Source organism: Pinus tabuliformis, chromosome J (assembly GCF_031772625.1).
Source record: "Pinus tabuliformis cultivar Carrire ecotype Pingquan chromosome J, CPIR1, whole genome shotgun sequence".
Classification (NCBI taxonomy): Eukaryota; Viridiplantae; Streptophyta; class Pinopsida; order Pinales; family Pinaceae; genus Pinus; species Pinus tabuliformis.
The window spans coordinates 1330433289-1330438819 of NC_142295.1; the positions used below are offsets into that span (position 1 = coordinate 1330433289).

Genomic DNA, 5531 nt, shown 5'->3' on the forward strand with positions numbered 1-5531 from the left:
AGAATCATAGATAGGTTATGCTTGATAGAGCCACCACAAAATATGATTTTGACATTTTTGAAAGGTGTTGTTGAAGCGTGTAGAATTTATCTAAGCCTTTTGTCCATGTTATATAATATTTAAAACCTTATCAATGATGATTCATCAATAAGTACTATATTAAGTGGTTCGTTTTCATTTTTTAAGAGATCTAGTATACTCAAATTTAGTGGAAGCATATTCATTGTTGTGACGCGTAAGTGTAAAGTTGAATGCATTGTGATGTCATTTTGGTTATATGTGGATTTTCTAGTAAGTGTGACTACGTTTCCTTTCTTTTAAGAGGTTAATTATGGAGTTTCTTATTGTAAAAATAAAATGAGCCTTGGTAAATTTCTTTAGGTGTAAGGGACAAGTGAAATGAAATGTTTGGATTGTTTTTCTTTTTAATCATTAATTCTTTATTATTGATTGTTATTCTTTGTAATTTCCTTTTCTAATGTTGTAATATTCATTTGTACTCAACATGAATGGTTGTTTAATTGTTTCATTGATACTAGACATCATATGGCTAGACATCATTTTTTGTTGTAGATCAATGTTTATATTAGATTTCTCAAATCTAGACGTGTCGTTTCACTAATCCAAGGATACCTCAATGGAAAAAAAATGTTCCAATTTAGATGCAATTATTTAAGAGGTGATATTTTGAATTTCTCTAGTTTAGTTTCTATTTTTTTGTCATTGTAGTAGAGGCATTCATCTTAGATTTTATTGAAAGTGTTTATCACTATGTGGTTCATCTTTGTGATGTATAAGTTACAACGTGTTTCCATAACATAGGCACTTAAGCTGAATTAAACAAGTGCATTTGCATTCCATAGCAGCGGGACACTTTTATCGAATGTGCTTATTCATATCTTTGATAGATGTCTCTTCAATAGTTCACAATGCTCTCACAACACTATCTACATGATAGGGAACACTTATCCCTAGTGCCTTCACTTTTTGTTGGAATTCTCATTGAATTTGTTTTCAACAAGAAAAATTGTGTTTTCTGTGATACCACTTTAAGTAGGGAGACAATGGCCTACAAAATGAGAGTTTCCGACACACCAACAACCATTGCAAATGTCACCCTTTTTTATTTTTTTTTTCAAGGAAAGAAAATCTTGTAATTTTATTAGGAAAATAAAATTGCATCCGTATATGCGTTAATTATTCTTGATAGGATAAAGAGCCCTAGAAGATCTTTCCAAAAGTATCATACATATTGCAAATGTATCCTACTTTTAAAGCTTAGAGGAATTAGAGATATGGAATAAAACCAAGTTTTAATCATATGAAGTAATGGCCGCCATTCTCAACCTGATTCATTCATACAGCACCACCACTCTAAATTTATTCTACAATTACATACTTCGATAAATATAATAAAACGAAAATTTTCCTATGAGTAGCATCTATTAGGCTTCAAATGCCTTTAAATATTGGATTTGACTTCCCAAAATAGTTGTAAATCTAAAATCCCCTCATATCGACAAACATAAGAGCATTAATCTTTAATTCAACAAACGTTAACTTAGTTTCCCAACATAGTTATATGTTCTCATGCTATCAAAATTATTACCTTGTCTCATTTGTATAGTGATCCAAATTGATATCTACCTCAACAATGTTTAGTTTGTATGTTAAAATCTAGAAGCACAATGGGATGCTATCACCTCCACCAAGTTTCAAATCTCGCAAGAGGACATCTTTGACCTATTGTGATAAGGCTTAAGGAGTGGACTCTCCTTCCCTCGTGGAGTCTCAAATATTTCTAAGTCATAAATTCCTTAGATATATGGCTTACGGGTTGTTGGATATACTCTTGGTGTTATAGTGGCAACTGCTAAATTTGATATTGGGCCTTACTCAAATTACTCCAATGATTTACCGATTCACTTTCGCAAAGAATCTCACAAATCCTTACCAACTTTAAAGAAGTCAATAAGGTTCTTACTCTTGCATTGGACCAACTTTGTTACAATAGTTACTATTACTCATTAGATGTTAGGTGTTCCTTTAAAAATAAATTAAAACCCTTAGAAAAGAAATAGAAAAGATGAATACTTACTTATCAAACACAAATTTTTAAATTAGACTTACTCTTAAAGCAACTTTTGGCTATGAGTAATCTACCATTAAAATATATTTTGATTTGAATGCTTGTTCAACCTTGATTACTATTAGCCCATAGGGCATTGGATTGATGGTGAATGAGTGTACTATTAAGGCGCTCCTTGCTATAGGTGGCCAGTTCAAATTCCATATGGTTAGCCTTAATAAAAAAAACCATATTACCACTATACCTACATAAAGAAGGTTTTGCAATATCAAATTATATGGAAGTAACAATTCAACTGGAAGACCTATAAAATGTAGCGCAATTGGTTTGAGTGGGGTTTCATCTCAACCAAGTGTCAGGGTCAAACCTCATGGAGAAAGGTAGGGTGGGAAACACTTTTAGGGGAATTAAACTACGCCAAGGGATGATAGCATCCGACAAACCTGATGATACCAATCATAGTGATAACATTCCACGTATCCCACTAATAGCAATCATAGTGATAGCATCCCACTAATGGTTAGGTAGATCGTTCTTCCATCTAATTCCTATTCATAGCATCCCACTAATGGTTTAGCAAACATAGTGATAGCATCCCACCAGTAGGTAGAGCGTTTTTCCATCTAATTTTTATTCATAAAATCCCATTAATAGATTAGCAATTCTAGTCATAACACTCCACTAATAAATAAACCTTTTTCCATACCTAAACTTAAACTTAACGTACTTATATATAAAATAAAAAAAAATTACATAAATAATTGTGAAATATTATCAACCTTAAATATGACACGTTCACACCCATTGACCCCATTGACTTAATGCGCACATGATATGGCATGTTTGCACCCGTTGGAGGAAATGTGGGTTATGGAAACCTTCCCTTTAAAGAAGCCAGCTGGAAAAATCCAACAACAAGGAGTGCCAACTACGTGGAGCCCGAGCTGGCAAAATCCAACCAGGAGGAGTACCAACTATGTGGAGCCCTTTTGCAGAGGCGTTTGATGCGGTGGTAATTATATCATTTTGTGTTTGATGAGTTGAGAAGTGTTTGACATGGGTGTAATTAGATCATTCTATGTTTGGTAGGTTGCATTTAATATGGGGTCATTAGAGTATTTTATGTTTAATGAGTTCTGTTAGCATGGGTAATTAGATTTTGATGATTTGTGTTTAATATATGGTAATTAGATTATTTTACGTTTAATATATTTTGCTTTTATAGTTTTTATAAAATTGATGATCTAGATTCGGGACAATTTACTTTAAAAGCAAGTTTTATAAAAGCAAAATTACCATCAAAACCGAAGACTTTAATTGTGATTTATCCCAGGCTTCCGGAGTCTCGGCAAGAGCATGAATCCATGAATAACAAATCTCTTGAATCCCTTGCTGGGGACTGCTCTTCCACACCTATATATACACTTAGGTAGAGAAACCAAATCAAGATTGAGAGGAAAAGTCCTTTATGGTTGTGGAAGATTGGGTTGTGTGTATTTCATTTTCTTTCATTTCTTGTTTCTTGGCACGTAGGTCAGTTGATCCAGTAACAATGGCAGTTTCGACTTCGAGTGTTGCGACCCCAATCCTGAAGGAGGAGCTGGACATAGTGATACCCACGATCTGGAATTTGGATTTCTTGGAGATTTGGAGGCCATTCTTTGAGCCCTATCACCTCATCATTGTGCAGGATGGCAATCTGTCGAAGACCATCAGTGTGCCTAAGGGTTTCAATTAAAAACTGTACAACAGAAATGATATCGAGAGGATCCTCGGCCCCAAGGCCTCTTGCATCTCTTTCAAGGATAGTGCCTGTCGTTGCTTCGGCTACATGGTCTCTATGAAGAAATACATCTTTACTATTGACGATGACTGCTCCGTTGCCAAGGATCCCTCCGGCAATGACATCAATGCTCTCCAGCAGCACATTATGAATTTTCTTTCCCCTTCAACTCCATTCTTTTTCAATACATTGTATGATCCATACAGACAGGGTGCAGATTTTGTACATGGGTACCCCTTCAGCCTTCGCCATGGAACACCCACTGCAGTTTCTCATGGCCTCTAGATGAATATCCCTGATTACGATGCCCCCACACAGCTTGTCAAACCTTCTGAACGCAACACCAGATATTTTGATGCAGTTTTGACAATTCCAAAGGGTACGCTTTTCCCCATGTGTGGCATGAATTTGGCCTTCAATCGGGACTTGATTGGCCCTGCCATGTATTTTGGCTTGATGGGTGATGGCTAGCCTATTGGTCCCTATGACGATATGTGGGCAGGATGGTGTGTCAAGGTCATCTGCGACCACTTGGGATTGGGTGTGAAGACAGGGCTGCCATACATTTGGAACAGCAAGGCCAGTAACCCTTTTGTTAATTTGAAGAAAGAATACAAGGGAATATTCTGGCAAGAGGACACTATTCCATTTTTCCAATCTGCCACACTTCCAGAGGAATGTACCTCTTTCCAACAATGCTACATTGAGCTGTCAAAGTAGGTAAGGGAGAAACTTGGAGTAATAGATCCATATTCCAGAAGCTGGCAGATGCCATGGTCACTTGGATTGAAGCTTGGGATGAGCTCAATCCCATTGCCGACCATGTTGAAATAATTCCGAATGGATCAGCTAAGTCACCCGCGAAGTAGCTGCAAGGATCTCCCCATTAATTACTTGCATTTGTAAGCTCTGAGCAGTAGTGCCTCTTATTATTTTGGCATGAGAATTTTGGTAGATGAGTAGTTTATTCAGTTGAGCTGTAGTTATTACTTGTTTTTTTAATGCAGTTAAATAATGGTAGGGGCTACATTGACATCCAGAGAAACATTTGTTGGAATGCAATTATTTTTGAGAATCTACATGCAGTATTTGCATGGATATGTTTTCTATTCAGTTAGATAATAATAGGTCTTACATGGACATCTCGAGAAGCATTCAGTCATTACATGGAAAATGCTTAGATTGAGTATCTGCATGGATGGATGGTTTACGTTTTTCTTGGTGCTGCAATTGCATATTTTATGTGTTTCAGTTATTACATGGATAATGCTTGTATCCAATATCTACATGGATCTATTTCTGCCATTGAGATTTAAGTTTTTCTGGGACTGTAATTCCTGACTGCCGTGTTTATTGAAAAACATAATTAAATGTTCAACACAAAATTAAAATGGATCGAGTATCAATGACAATGGCATGTATGATATTTGGATCAAGTATCTGCATGGATCTACTTCCGCTATTGAGATTAGGTTTTTTGTGTGAGTGTATGTTATCTGGAAATCTAGTGTCCTCTCGGATCTACTAGTCCCACTAAGACTGGTAGCTATCTTAGAAACAAACAAACTAAAACCACTTTCGTTTTCCTTTATGAAAAGTAGATCAGAGTGGAATGAAGGACGCCAACCTCAGTCTTGCACTTGGTTCCTTGCTTGATTC

At 36.0% G+C, this 5531-nt stretch overlaps 1 pseudogene; it reads left to right on the forward strand.

Annotated features, from left to right (window-relative positions):
- The first annotated feature begins 3641 nt into the window (after window positions 1–3641).
- On the forward strand, window positions 3642–4741 carry LOC149232246 (UDP-arabinopyranose mutase 1 pseudogene; annotated as a pseudogene).
- The last annotated feature ends 790 nt before the right edge of the window (window positions 4742–5531 follow it).